General features: G+C 47.0%; 1 pseudogene; it reads left to right on the top strand.

Annotated features, from left to right (window-relative positions):
* The first annotated feature begins 900 nt into the window (after positions 1-900).
* LOC132494705 (elongation factor 1-alpha 1-like) lies at positions 901-11,019 on the top strand (annotated as a pseudogene).
* Positions 11,020-14,949: the final 3,930 nt, after the last annotated feature.

Below are 14,949 nucleotides of genomic sequence, written 5' to 3'. Positions count from 1 at the left end.
TAGCTGCTGCCCAGGTGGCCAGGGTGACCTTCCCAAATCCGGAGTGAATCTTCGAGCTCTATATTGGACTTACTCCTGTGCTCTCTCCAACCTCCCTGTCTCCCCACAGGGTTGCTTTCTACAAGGTCAGGGGAAGTGAGAGAGGAGTTCTGCATGTTTCATGGGTTTGTTTTCCTCCCTCTTTATCTTTGTCATCACAGAAACAGAAAAGAACACGTGGTGAAGCTCTGGGTCAGGCAAAATTTCTAGATTCTGGTGCCAAACACATCTTGCAGGCCAGAGCCCTGCTCTCCTTGCCCCCATCACTGGCCTCCCCTCCAAGGTTAGCCTTGACTTCCCTCCCACCTTCGCCCTCTCTGCCCTCCAGGCAGTGTCGGGGACCTCCCTCCATTCATCCCCTCCTGGACTCCCTGCAAGAAGCCGGGAGGTAGTGGGCTCTCTCTGCCAGTGTCTGGTGATGCTGGGAAGCTTCAAACCAGACTCATCCTCCTGGTCCTTCAGTGGGTGGTGTCCGACTCCCACCTTCCGTTCCATATCCTGATCCTTTGGGGGCAGGTTCCCTCCGCCTCTACCCCCCGCTTCCTTTTTTCTCTCCCATTCTTGCCCCTCCAGCAGCTTCCTCTGACTGTCTCCTGCCCCCAGTCCTGGGTACCCCTTTGGAGCGGGTACTCATGATGTTCTGGTTCTCAGTGTTCACACCTCTCAAGTATGAGATTTGAAGACGGTTAACATGTTCGTTCCTTTGGTCTCTTGCTCCCCTGCCACGTTGGCTCATCTCGGAGCCCAGCACTGGCCTGGCCCATGACCTGGGACACTCAGGGCTGCCTGCCAAGTGGCTCTCTTACTGTCCCTGCCTGTCCTTCCTCTGCTGGCAACCTGGACAGGGTCGGGGTGGAGCTCATGGGGTTGGCTGAGTTTGTTCAACAGCTGCCTCCGATCGGAAAAGGTGAGGGTGAGGCTCTAGGGTATGGGGAAAACAGCACAAACCAAGGCGTTTAGACTAAGGGAGTTCTGAGTTCAAGTCCACACATGACCAGTGACCAGTTGTGGAACCTCAGACAGTCTGCTCATCATTTAAAATGGGGATGATGATACTTCACACTTCTCGGGGTGGATGTCAGAGTCAGAGGAGATAATGGAAAGGAAGATGCTTGGGAAATTGTTTCCTTAGTGTGTGGCTAATGGTGGGTGTCGGCAATATTTGCTGCCTGAGTGAACAAAAGACAGGACAAGGGAAGGGTGAAGAAGGAGGGAAGGACAGAGGGAGAGAGTAAAGAAAGAGGAGAATGAAGTTTCCAGGGACCCTTGCTTTTGCAAGTATCGAAATCTGAAGCAAACTGAACTTAGAGGCTGCTGAGTCTGCAGGTTCTGGGTCCAAGATTTTCTGTGTCTCAACTTTGTAATTGGACACTCACTGAAAAAGCTTTTCTTTTTCTTTTTTCTTCCCCTAATCAGAGTCTAAGGGAGCAGAGAGCATCAATTTAACAGCCAGCACAGAGGGGTTGATTAATAACTGTTGGTTTGTGTCTGGAGGACTTCTCCAAAGGGAGAGCTGCCTTGACCAGCAAGGCTTCCCACTCCCCGCCCGCTCTCCCCACCTCGTTCTGTGCCCCACGTTCACTGTGCCCCCTCCGTTCTCAGGCTTCCCCTGCTCCCTCCCTCCGCAAGGCCTTTGCCACATCTCCTGTGGGCCTGGAACCCTTCTGATGCAGGGCACCTCCAGGACCCTGCCACTTTCCAACTGAGTTACCCAGGTAGGTCAATGAAACTCTCTGGGTTTCAGTTTTCTTATCTGTAAAGAGAAAAACTAGACACAGCCTTTGGCTTCTTGGGAAAACTAAATGGGATCAGGTAAGGGAAAGACGTAGCCCAAGGCCTGGCTCAGGGCCCTTGCACAGTTGATGGCCACTCTTTGGTTCATCAGAGTAGCTTCCTCCTCTCTCTCTCTGGGGGAGCTGTTTCCTTCCATTCCATTTCTTACTCCGCTTCTCCCCCAACAGGCAGGACAGTTTCCTGCCTGTCATCAAAGGTAAGCCCCTCGCCTCTCAACCTACCTGCACCTTTGTTTTACTGGATGTGGGAGAAGTTAGGCAGATTTTAAAACTTTACACAGTTCTGCAAGTATACCACTGCATAGCATCTTCTCTGTTGGGATAATAGCTAGAAGCTGTGTTAGGAGTTAGCCTCCTGCTTGAATTCTTTTTATTTTATTTTTTTAATAAAAAGCACTTTTATTTACTAACCAAAGGGTTGATCCTAATTAAAGGAATACTTTGAAATAGTTGCAAGTACAATGTTTGTAATAAAGATAATCGAACATAGGAAAAGAAAATAAGAAGCAGTATGGAGATTTGAACAGAGCTTGCTTATCATCTCACAGCTAATTGTCATCAAACATGATGATGAAATTTTTATTCTGATTTTCCATAGATCTGAACACAGGTGACATTGTTCCTAATGCATTGCACCACTAATTTTTCATCTTTCATTTTTCTTGTCATTTTTTTCCCTTTCTCATTCTGTTCCTGGTGTTGAACCAATGTACCATTTGCAAATTTGTAGATCTGAGATTTTTCTGCCATCAGCTGCAGTTTCTTCAACTCTCTCTCCCAGGTTACAAGAAAAACTGTGTTGTTTTCAAAGTGCTCTCAGCCTTTATGTGAGGCTTTTGTCATCAGAAGAGATGACACAATCTGGTTTTTGGCCATTGTACCTGTTTTCGACAGAGCCGGTTCCCATTTCTACTGCCTTCATGTATTCATGGAAGTCTGTACTCATTGCCAGGTGCCATCTTTCTCCCAGATGCTGAATGGTGGTGTTGGTAGGTGTGGCTGGTTCTTACACCCTCTTCATGCGAGGTGGGAGTGTTTCTAACGTATTTTTAGCCAATCTACATATTGTACGTATCTTTAATTTCACAAAAAGAACCCATTTCCATTATTCTTCATGCTAATAAACAAGGCACCGGTGAAAACCCAGTTTTGACTAGAAAATTAACAGTCTTAGATGTGATAAAGATCTTGATACTCGAAGGACTTGGGGTGGCTGACCCCAGAGACATGACTTACCCTCCAGTGTCCCTGGGTGATTGGGCAGACGCCACCCTCTGCTGAACTTTGAGTTCACATACTTGTTGGGTTTCTCCCTTCTTGTTCTGCTCCCCCATTCCTTATCTGCCCTTTTGGAGGGCACTTTTTATAATAAATCACTGTGTAAGAACCCTCCTCTCAGGGTCTGCTTCTGGAGAACCTAATCTAGGACAGCTGGCTATGCATTTCTGTTCTCGGATTTGAGGGCAAATAGGAATCACTAAAGGAGCTTGTGAAAAATGCAGATTGCAAGGTCAGGTCCCAGAGACTGTGGTTGAGTAGGGTGAGGCCCCCAAATCTGCAATTTAGTGAGCTCTCTGGGGGGGCTCCTGCTGTCTGTGGCCCTGGAGCCTCATTTTGAGAGCCAAGACTGCAGCTCCCGGGGAAGCGCTAGTTACACCAGTAACAGGTTGATTGCTAGCTTGGGCTTCTGCAGCCCCACCCTACCCTGACATCTGCTGATCCCACAACTCCAAGTGGCTTGGCTTCAACCGGGAACAAATTGCTGCTGCCTACAGTCCAACTGGCACTCCCCTGGTGTCAGGCTGATCCTTCAGGCTGGGTCACTTGCACTCCGCTCCAATCCACCCAGGGTGGTTTTCAGAGGCCTCCATGTTTGAATGTTTGAGAACCACGAGATCTCTCCTTGGCTCCCATTCTTCTGTTCTTCTTTCCAGCATCTGCCCAAGTTGCCCAGTTTTCATGTTCTGGTTGCTGAGGCCCCCCTCCTCGCCCACCACACACACTCTTTATCTCAGCATCTCACATCTCAGCAACATTGGGGGTGGAACAGAAGCCTGAAACAGCCACTTCTGGCAGTAAATGTAGTAGTTACACACACGAGCGTTATTTTTACACTTCTTGGGTTGAATCTGGGCTCCATCACTTGCTAGCTGTGTAGCTCTGGGCAAGTTATTTAAACTCTCTGTGCCTTAGTTTTTTTTTTTTTTTTTTTTTTTTCTGTATGCAGGCCTCTCACTGTTGTGGCCTTCTCCCATTGCGGAGCATAGGCTCTGGATGCACAGGCTCAGCGGCCATGGCTCACAGGCCCAGCCGCTCCGCGGCACGTGGTATCTTCCCGGACCAGGGCACGAACCCGTGTCCCTTGCATCGGCAGGCGGACTCTCAACCACTGAGCCACCAGGGAAGCCCTGCCTTAGTTTTTTTAAAACTAGAAATAACAAGAGTAACTACCTCTGAGAGTTCGCTTGTCACTGATAGGTAAAATGCCTGGCACATAGTGTTCAATCAATGTTCGCTAATCTTATCATACAGACAGAACAAACGTCTCCAACTGCCAAACAGACAAGCCACCTAGAGAGGATGGAATATTATTTGTACCCTCCATGCAAGGGGGTGCATGCCTCAGGGGCCCTGGTGATGCTGTCTTATTCCTCTTCAGCCATGCCCACTCTCTGCAGTGCAGGAAACGAGCAGTGGAAATAAGCTGCATAAATGTTTTGTAGCTTTGTTAACAGACGTGCAGAAATTTTGACCACAAGGATAGCCGAAGGGACAGGAAAATGACAGGATTTGGACTGGAAGGTCGCCTGGTCCAAGGCACACTCACACACTCACACACACATTCTCATCCACTCACGTACACCCTCCCTCACACTAGGTACTGACACACAGACAGGCTCACATGTACTCACTTTCACACACACTCTCACTCACACACGTGCTCCAGCAGACTCACACACTCTCACGCACTATCTCACAAACACCCTCTCCACTGCCCACACTCTCACGTGTGACCCCTGTGGAGTCAGAATTAAAGACACCTTTACTGGGAGGGGGTGGAGGTGGCAGGATCCAAGCAGGAGGCTCCCTGGGGTCTAGTCTGTGCCGGGCTTGGGGAGGTGACAGGTAAAGCAGACTGGCTTCCTGAGTCTTCTGCGTGAGGCAACCATGGACAAAGACAATCTCATTTCAGAGCCAAATAATTGAGCCCCCCGTGCAGGAGATTCCGGCAAACTGTGATTGAAGTGGGCAGGCAGAGTTTGAGAGCTCTGCCAGGAAGACGCCACCACCTCCACCAGCAGAGGAAAGAAACAGCCACGGTCCAGGTGCTACGTATGCGCTTTTAATGAAGTAGCTTAGTCAGTCTGCTAATGACTGGTCAGCAATGCTATGCTCCTGTTTTGAAGATGAGGAAACAGGCGTGGTGGGGTTCAGTAACCTTCTCAAGGTGTATAAGCTCGTATATGTGGGAGTCGGGTGTGAAGCCAATGGCAGCCTGTCCCTAGGGTCACACGGAGGGGGTCGTGTTGGAGCTGAACTTGGAAGCTGTGTGGGGGGTGGGGACAGGGGAGGTAGAGAAAAGACACACAAGTGGGAAAGGGGATGGTGTGTCCCAGAGAAGGGAAGGCAGCCAGTGTGAGTGGGGGTCAGGTCTGGGAGGGACTTGAGTGTTTGTTTAAGGAGTTTGGCTTGTGTTTTGCCCCCCGTGGGCAATGGTGGAAAGCAGAGACCAGGAGGAGGAGAACGATTTGTATTTTAGGAGGATGGTTCCGACAGGATGGAAGCAAAGGGCCACAGATTAGAGAGGAAAAGCCCAGATGGGAAGCCATTACATTGATGTGGTCCACGCGAGAAGAGATGGGGACCTGATAAGTCCAGTGGCAGAGAGTTATGGGCACCGTGGGGGTCAGATGGGCAGGACTTTCTGAGTAAGGGCAGGAGATGGTCTTGGAGGAGAAGGAAGGAGGAGACCAAGTTTGATGGGAGGCTTCTAGCCAGGAAGCTGGAAGGATGGTGGGGCTGGTCATCAAACTAAGAACACAGGAGGAGAGGATCAACTGCATGGTGATGGATGGGAACTAAATTTTTGGTGGTGAGCACATTGTAGAGTAATACAGAAATGGAAATATGATGTCGTACATGTGAAATTTATACAATGTTATAAATCAATGTTACCTCTATAAAAAAAATTTTAAGGTATATAATAATTAAGTTAAAAAATTAGTAACCTAGAAAAGAAAAGACTTTCTTCCTAAGAAATGATTGGAAAAAGAGCTAATGGGACAGGAGATTTAAAATGTATTGTGATTTCAATTTTTTTTCTTAAAAAAAAGTGTATCTTTAAAACTCTTCCCCAAATCAAAATGTCCAAAAATATTTGGCTTACAGTATCTTCTGGAACTGTAATAATTTAATTGCGTTAGAAAAAAATTAAAATAAAAATCAGGAATAAGAAATTAGATAGGACTTTCCTGGTGGCACAGTGGTTAAGAATATGCCTGCCAGTTCAGGGGACACGGGTTCGAGCCCTGGTCCGGGAAGATCACACATGCCATGGACCAACTAAGCCCGTGGGCCACAATAACTGAGCCTGTGCTCTAGAGCTCGCGAGCCACAGCTACTGAGCCCACGTGCCACAACTACTGAAGCTCTAGCGCTGAGAGCCTGTGCTCAGCAACAAGAGAAACCACCGCAATGAGAAGCCCGCACACCACAACAAACAGTAGCCCCGCTCGCCGAAAACTAGAGAAAGCCCGCGCACAGCAACAAGACCCAATGCAGCCAACACTAAATAAAATAAATTTATTAAAAAACCCAAGAAGTTAGACAGGTACACTACATAAAGTATATAAAGTATATACGTTTCTCTTGTTTAACTGATTTGCATAGTCTAGTAAAAAAAAAAGAACACAGGAGAAGATGTCTGTGGCAGAGGCAGTGAGGAATAGGGCATGGATGCAATCATTTAGAAGAAGGTCCTGGAGCTGACACTGGGGATCCAGCCACAGGAGGCTCTGCTGGTCCCAGGGCCTGTGGGACAGGTGTGTGGGGTAGTGCCCTGAGGAGAATACCCACGTGGGAGGCTGGGAGAGCTGCCAGTGCTGCTTGTCAGAGAGGTCAGGCAGAGAGTATTCCACTGGGAAAGAATGGTCCACGTGTGTGTTCTGGGACTGCTCTTCCTCGTCCCCTCCCTCTTAGGGACCAGCTCTTCCCCTCAAAGCCTGCTTTCTTCAACTGCCCTCTTCCCCATGGCCGCCACCATGGCTCGAGCTCCTGCTTCCAACTCTGCTTCTCTCCACAACTTTGAAGGCTCAGGGGGAACAAGCAACCTGTAGGGAAACTTTTCTCTTAAAAGCACATAACTAAGACTGAGCCAGCACTGGGAACCACTGTGCTGAGGGAGCATGGTGGTAGAACGAAATGAGATCCATGGTCTTGACATTGACCAAGGTCTCTACTCTTCCCAGCACTGGGCAAAACCTCTGGGGAACAAAGATGAATGAGACCCAGTCCTTGCCCTCAAGGGCTTCAGAGACCAGCACATTAACGGTCTTAGGGTGTAGAGGTTGCAGTTGGGTCATCAATGGAGGATCCGGAGAAAAGGGACTGATGGATTTCTTCCAGGAGCATTGTGGACACTGCCTCCAAGAAGGAACTTTTTGCACTGGGCCAGGGGGTGAGCAGGTTTTCTAGGCAGTTGGAAGCAGAGGATAGCATGGGGTACAAGGTAGGGAGGGCATTCTCAACAAAGGAAAACCACATGAAGCAAGTCATGTACAGGTGGAAGTACCAGCCAGGAAGAACATGTGGTTTGGTATAGAATATAAGGGAACAGAGGGGTGGGTGTGGCAGGAGAAGAACCTGGACAGGAAGGCTGGGACTAAACTATGAAGGACCCTGTGACTTAGGCGAGTTTTGAGTATCCTTGTGCCGCACTATGCAATAGAATTTCCTATGATGGTGTTTATATCTGTCCTGTCCAGTATGGTAGCCGCTAGTCACTTGTGGCTACTCAGCACTTGAAATGTCGTGTGGATAAGGAATTGAATTTTTACTTTGTCTTATTTATGTTTAAATAGCCACAGGTGGCTAGTGGCTACTGCATGGGACATGGGAAGTCATTTGTTCCTCACGATAACTCAATGAGTCGGGCAGAGATCACCTGTCCAGTTTTCAGGCAAGCTGGGGTTCTAGAAGATTGTGTGACCTGCCCAAAGTTACATGAATATTAAATGACAGAACCAGGGTTTGAATACAGATTTCCTCTATAGGAAGCTGTTTATGGTTACTGCCCTGGGCAACATGAGGCTCTGATACGCCTTCCGAGTCATTAAGAATAAAAGTTTGCAGTTGTAGTCTTTGAAAACTGGTCCCTGTTGGTTATGTAGGGGAGCTCTGTTTGTTGTCACACCTAAGTTCCTGCCACAGTGGAACAACACAAATATACAATCAGAGGGAAGGATGGGGCAGTGGGGTGAGGCTGTTGTAGGGATAATGGAAGGAGCACTGGGTTCTTCTCTTGATTCTGTCAAATGGCAAAATCCAGTGCGGATCTTGGACCAGTTACCTATGACCTGTGGGACGGAGCATCTTCATTGATGGAATGAGGAGGCTCGCCAAGATGATCCCATGGTCCTTTCCACCCCACTTTTGGGAACTAAGACTCAGTAGAAGCCATGCTCTGGAATTCTTACAGCTCAGACATCTGCTGATGGGGCTGATCCCATATGAAGGTGAGCATGCAGCTTCAGCCTCTTGTCCAGAGGTCCTAGGTGTGAGTCCTAGGTGTGAGATAGATTCAAGGTTCCAATATAGCAAACACAGCTTCCAATATAGCAAACACAGCTTCAATACAATTCAGCTTCATCCTCAGCAGGGATGAGGAACAAAGTCCAGGAATTCAAGTTGAGCTTTCACTCTGGTTAGATTAAGGACCTGGGCAGGAGGGAAGTCTGGCTTCTGATAGCACAAGGGTGAGGAGGCCTCACAAATGAACAATGTAAAAGTTCTGGAAATTTTGCAGCTACAAGAAAAAAATATAGATAGTATTGTTTTCTAAGCACTTAATTTTTATTTTTTTTATTCCTGAACTCAAAATAAGAAGCACCTACTAACTCGAATGTTTTTAAGATGATCACATTTGGTGTTTTTTTTTTTTTTGCGGTACGTGGACCTCTCACTGTTGTGGCCTCTCCTGTTGCGGAGCACAGGCTCCGGACGCGCAAGCTCAGCGGCCATGGCTCACGGGCCCAGCCGCTCCGCGGCATGTGGGATCCTCCTGGACCGGGGCACGAACCCGTGTCCCCTGCCTCGGCAGGCGGACTCTCAACCACTGCGTCACCAGGGAAGCCCCACATCTGGTATTTTTGAGAAGAGAATTGTGCCTGAAAACAACAAAAGGATTTGCAGGAAAAAAAACACCACTGGCTTTTGACATTTGTATCCTCATTTTTAATGAAAATTAGTATTTCTGTTCTTTCATTCCCTGTAGGCCTTGTCATTGTTGCAGATACTCACAGCCATGGAGGGGCATGGTGGGGAGTCCAGCACCCGCCTGGATTTGCTCAGCATGAGGTCTTATCTGTGTCAAGCACAGGATTCATTTCCTGGGCTTCGAGTCCCTGCAGAACTGGAAATTCTGTGCCCCATTTCATCTCACCTGGATGCATTTTTTTCCTCTGCCACCTCTCCTGCCTTGTACAGAGAAGCCACAGGTCATCAGTCATAACTGAGCTACTTCTATAGCCAAAGCTTGGTGAAATGGGAAATTTAAAGATCTTCAAGGCAGATAGACAAAGTCCTTAAAGGAGACTGGAGAGGTAGGGCTGGGACTTAGTGTGGCCTGCCTTCTGTGCCCAGTTTTTCACTGTACATAGGGTGGTCGGAAAAAATACAAGAAATGCAGTCAAATTTGAATTTCAAATCAATAATGAATAATTTATTTAATATAAGCATGTCCCAAATATTGCATACATTGTTGATTTGAAAATTCATATTTAACTGAGCATGTTGTATTTTTGTTAAATCTGGCGAAACTTAATTGCACATCCTCTTGGCCTACATTTTCCACGATTACTGTGGAGGCAACTAGCTCAGAGCCCCCAGCAGTCCTAAGCTGCATTTGGATCCTTTGCTTCTTGCTGGCATTTCTCTGCTGTTACTGTATAGGAAACTCCTGGTCATTGGTGAGGCACATACCATGAAGGGTGAGGGAGTTAACCGCCATGGGACAACCTCTGACCAGCAGGATGGGAGCTGATGGAAAAATGTTTGTCTCTTTCCATCCCTCCGTAGCATGGAATTGAGTGCATTCTATACGGCTCTTGAGAAGATACCAGTGAGACAGTGGTTTCCTGCACCATGAAGCTTTGAGTGAAGCTCTTCCTGGGGACCATGTGGGCTTCAATGTCAAGAACGTGTCTGTCCCTACTAGAGAATGGACTTGAGGATATGGGGAGGGGGAAGGGTAAGCTGTGACAAAGTGAAAGAGCAGCATGGACATATATACACTACCAAACATAAGGTAGATAGCTAGTGGGAAGCAGCCGCATAGCACAGGGAGGTCAGCTCGGTGCTTTGTGACCGCCTGGAAGGGTGGGATAGGGAGGGTGGGAGGGAGACGCAAAAGGGAGGGGATATGGGAACATATGTATATGTATAACTGATTAAATTTGTTATAAAGAAAAAAAAAAAAGAACGTGTCTGTCAAAGATGTCCATTGTGGCAGTATGGCTGGTGACAGCAAAAATGACCCACCGATGGAAGCAGCTGGCTTCACAGCTCAGGTGATTATCTTGAACCACCAAAGCCAAATCAGAGCTGGATATGCACCTGTGCTGGATTGTCCCACAGCTGGATTGTCACACAGCTTACATTGCCTGCAAGTTTGCTGAGCTGTAGGAGAAGATTGATTGTCCTTCTGGGACAAAGCTGGAAGGTGGCCCCAAATTCTTGAAACCTGGTGATGTTGCCATCATTGCTATGGTTCCTGGCAAACCCATGTGTTTTGAGAGCTTCTCTGACTATCCTCCTCTGGGCCATTTTGCTGTTAGTGACACGAGACAGATGGTTGCTGTGGGTGTCATCAAAGCAGTGGACAAGAAGGCAGCTGGAGCTGGCAAGGTCACCAAGTCTGCCCAGAAAGCTCAGAAGGCTAAATGAACATTAGCCCCAATACCTGCCACCCCAGTCTTAATCAGTGGTGGAAGAACGGTCTCAGAACCATTTGTCTCAACTGGCCATTTAAGCTTAATAACAAAGACGGGTTAATGATAACAATGCATCTTAAAACCTTCGGAAGCAAAGGAGAATGTTTTGAGGACCATTTGTTTTGTGTGTGGTAGTTTTAAGTTATTAGCTTTTAAAATCAGTACTTTTTAATGGAAACAACTTGACCAAAAATGAATTTGAAAACCATTTAAAAAGTTTAATGAGAAAAGAAACAAAACCCCCAAAACTCAGTTTTCTGCCGTGGTGACCAGCTCAACAATTTACTCTTGTGTTAACCTGCCTGCCTTCTTCCCTCCCTCCCTCCCTCCCTTCCCTCTTTCTTTTCTTCCCCCTGTTGCCTCACTCCTGTTTCCTGGGATCACTCAAAAACTAAGCCTCCTGCACTCAAGCCCTTGGCTCAGGTTCCCCTCTCAGAGGGGAAGCTCAGGTTAAAAGAGGTTTACTGGGGCTTCCTCTGGAAGGAGAAACTAGATCTCAGAGCTGTATAGAATTTTAGCAAATTTGGACTGGAAGAATCCTGAGAGATCATATAGCACACCCACTCATCTTAGAGATGTGGAAACAGGCCAGAGACTTACCCATGATCATCCCCCAACCCTCCCAGCCCAGAGATAATCTGGAATTTCTGTTCTTCATGAGGTGAACTAATCTATATAAACACACAGTGCTTAACACACAGCAGGTGCATGGTAAATGTGAAAATGGAATGACATGGGGAGGGGAGTGGATAAAGGTCTGCTGTGAGAGTGCACAGAATGTTTCCATATGTCTCGGTGGCAAGCCTCTGTCTCCAGGATCCTGGCTCTTGCCACCTGTTGCTGCTCCTCTGGGCTCTTTGCACAGATGATGTCAAGGGAACTCTGTATGATTAAAGGCATCCCAAGAAAGGCAGCCCTTAAGGAAAAGAGACTCAGTGACAAATCTTAGTGGAAACCCTTGTTCCTCCATTTCTTCACCGGGGCAGAGAGTTTGGACAAAGGCAACCAGTGTTCCCTAGGGATTGCTTACAGCCTTTATGGATCAACCCAACTAAAATAATTTAATTCAATTCCACAAATTTTTTGTGTCAGGAACTGCTTAGGTCTGAAGAGTCACTAATAGACTGGTCTGTGCTCCAGGAGACTCATAGTCCTGTGGCTCATAAAAGCAGCCCTCCTGAGAAGGGAGTGCTGGGCCAAATTTATTAAACCAAACTGTTGAGATGGATACCGCCTAACCTGTAAGAAAACACCTGCACCAGGGAGAATAGAAAAAATAAATGGCATAGGAGAAGGAAGAAAGTCCATACGTATTACATGCTTTCTCCATGACAGGGTTTAGGTCTTCAGAGCAACCTCTCCCGTGCTCTGTTCATGATGTTGATGAAATCGTGCTAACTGGACTTGTTGGCAGGAAGCAGCCTTGCTAGGACCCATGCTTACCAAAAAGTGGGAGTTAAGCTCCACAAAGATTCAAAGACCTATTTTTTAAAATATCAAGTCCATTTTAAGGGGTACAGTGGTTTGGAGCATACCCAAACACCCCTTCTAGGGTGAGTGACGAGTTGTTGTATCTTGGGCCCTCAAACACTCTACCTCTACTGCCAGCTCGCTCTGGGCTCCTCATGCTGATGGTCTGGCAGGCAAAGAAAAAAAATAATTACTGTACTGGTGGGGGTAATTGACCTTGATTGATATGAGGAACTATGGTGGCTTCTATACAGCAAAGGGCAGGGAGGAATATACCTGGAATTCATGGGATTCACCAGGTATCACTTCATGCTTTCTTGCTCAGTGATATTAGTAGATGAGCAATTTTGACATCCGTGGCCTAACAAGGGAAAGACAACTAAAGATGCAGACTCTTTTCTGAAGGGCCTGTGATACCCCATCAGGAAAGCAATGCAGACCAGTCAAAGTGCTGACTGAGGGAGGGAATCTAGAAAGGATGTTGGAGGAAGGGGGTGATGAACATTAATTATGGCATCAGGACAGTTATAGCAGTAGGGAGTGTAGCTGGTTTCACTAACTCTCTTTTATTAATTATTTGCGGAGTTGTGGCTGGCCACCATCCTGAAGGAGACTGTGATAAATTAGATTTAAGGGAGGGAAGGCATGAGCAGATCTGCATGGTAAAAAGGGTGGACTGTATCAGTCACTTCTTGAGCATCACTTTACATCCGTTTGGGCTCACTCCTTCCAGCCACTGCTGCAGTGACCTCTCCCACAGAGTTTTCGACCTACTTCACAAAGATGGAACCTCATTCTCCTATCATGTGCCTCTTGCTATCTGTCCTGGGTTTTCTTTTCTTTCTTTCTTTCTTTCTTTCTTTCTTTCTTTCCTTCTTTCTTTCTTTCTTTCTTTCTTTCTTTCTTTCTTTCTTTCTTTCTTTCTTTCTTTATTATTATTATTTTTAAATTAGTTTCTGCTTTATAACAAAGTGAATCAGTCATACATATACATCTGTTCCCACATCCCTTCCCTCATGCATCTCCCTCCCTCCCACCCTCCCCATCCCACCCCTCCAGGCGGTCACAAAGCACCGAGCTGATCTCCCTGTGCTCTGCGGCTGCTTCCCACTATCTATCTACCTTACGTTTGGTAGTGTATATATGTCCATGCCTCTCTTTCGCTTTGTCACAGCTTACCCTTCCCCCTCCCCATATCCTCAAGTCCATTCTCAAGTAGGTCTGTGTCTTTATTCCCGTTTTACCCCTAGGTTCTTCATCACGTTTGTCCTGGGTTTTCTAACATCATAGTATGAGACACCCATGGGAAGCCATTAGGCACTGCCGTATATGCAACCTGGATGTGCAGAGCAATGAACACCTTGGAGTGGGGGCAGCCCTTAACCAATAGGGGATAGTTGCGGATAGATAAATTCTCCTCCCTTTTCTTCTCTCAGATGGACAATCTAAGATACAATTCATAAGGTTTTTCATATGGATTCAGGATCAACCATTCACTCCCTCAACAGTAGCTGATTTGATAACGTATCCTAATATTGGCTCTCTCTTCTTCCGCTTCATTTCCCTGTCCCTTACTCCTGATCCTAGGATCACAATCCTGAATAAACCATGCACACAGAAGTCTTCATATAGGGCTCTGCTTTCTCTGGGTAATCCAGCTTAAGAAACATTCCCAGGTTTGCTCCTTTGGAGCTGTGAGGCTTCAGGATAGTTACTTAATCTTTTAAATCTTGTCCCCCCTGCCTGCCATTGTCCCTGGAGGGAGATGCTCCCCGAAGCACTTGGAATCCTGGAATTAGAGCAAAATGGGGCTCTGTTAGAGGAGAAGAGGGAAAGAAAGAAATGGTTGTTGGTAGGTGGACAAGTCAGGGTTCTGGGGGGTAGAAAAGAACTGGTATACTCAGAAGGAATGGTTATAAAGAGTTTAGCAAAGAACTACGCAGTGTGGACAGGGTTGAGGGAAACCAGGAGGAGGAGGTGAAGCACACAGTGACTGGCACTGTAGGAGGCTGCTCCCATCCCTGGGTGTAATGCTGTCAGGTAGCTATAAGAGATAGCTGCCTGGCAGATGCTATGGTTTTTGCTAGAAGAATTCAGCCACTGTCAAGCTCAAGACCTGCAGGGAGAGAGTCGGGGGATAAATAGCCTAACTTTTCTTTCCTCCCACCTTCTATCTCCTACTGATAGCTTCCTTTGGTTGAATCCAACCAGAGGCTAGAGGACAAGGAGGCTTGATTGGTCCAGTCCATACAGGTCAGCCTCCTGGGGCACAATGCAGGTTGAAGAATGGAGTTGAAGAAGCAAATGGAGAACATCTAGTCTAGTGGAAAGCAAGCATCTGTCCCAGTAACTTTATTTAAAACTTATAACTATAGTAACATATACAACTGGCGTGGACAAATTTAGGAACACAACTGACTCTTGATAAGCAAACAACT

The sequence above is a fragment of the Mesoplodon densirostris genome, chromosome 8, assembly GCF_025265405.1.
Source record: "Mesoplodon densirostris isolate mMesDen1 chromosome 8, mMesDen1 primary haplotype, whole genome shotgun sequence".
In the NCBI taxonomy this organism is placed as follows: domain Eukaryota; kingdom Metazoa; phylum Chordata; class Mammalia; order Artiodactyla; family Ziphiidae; genus Mesoplodon; species Mesoplodon densirostris.
Note: the sequence above shows the minus strand (reverse complement) of the source record. Positions and strands in the feature narration are given on the sequence as shown.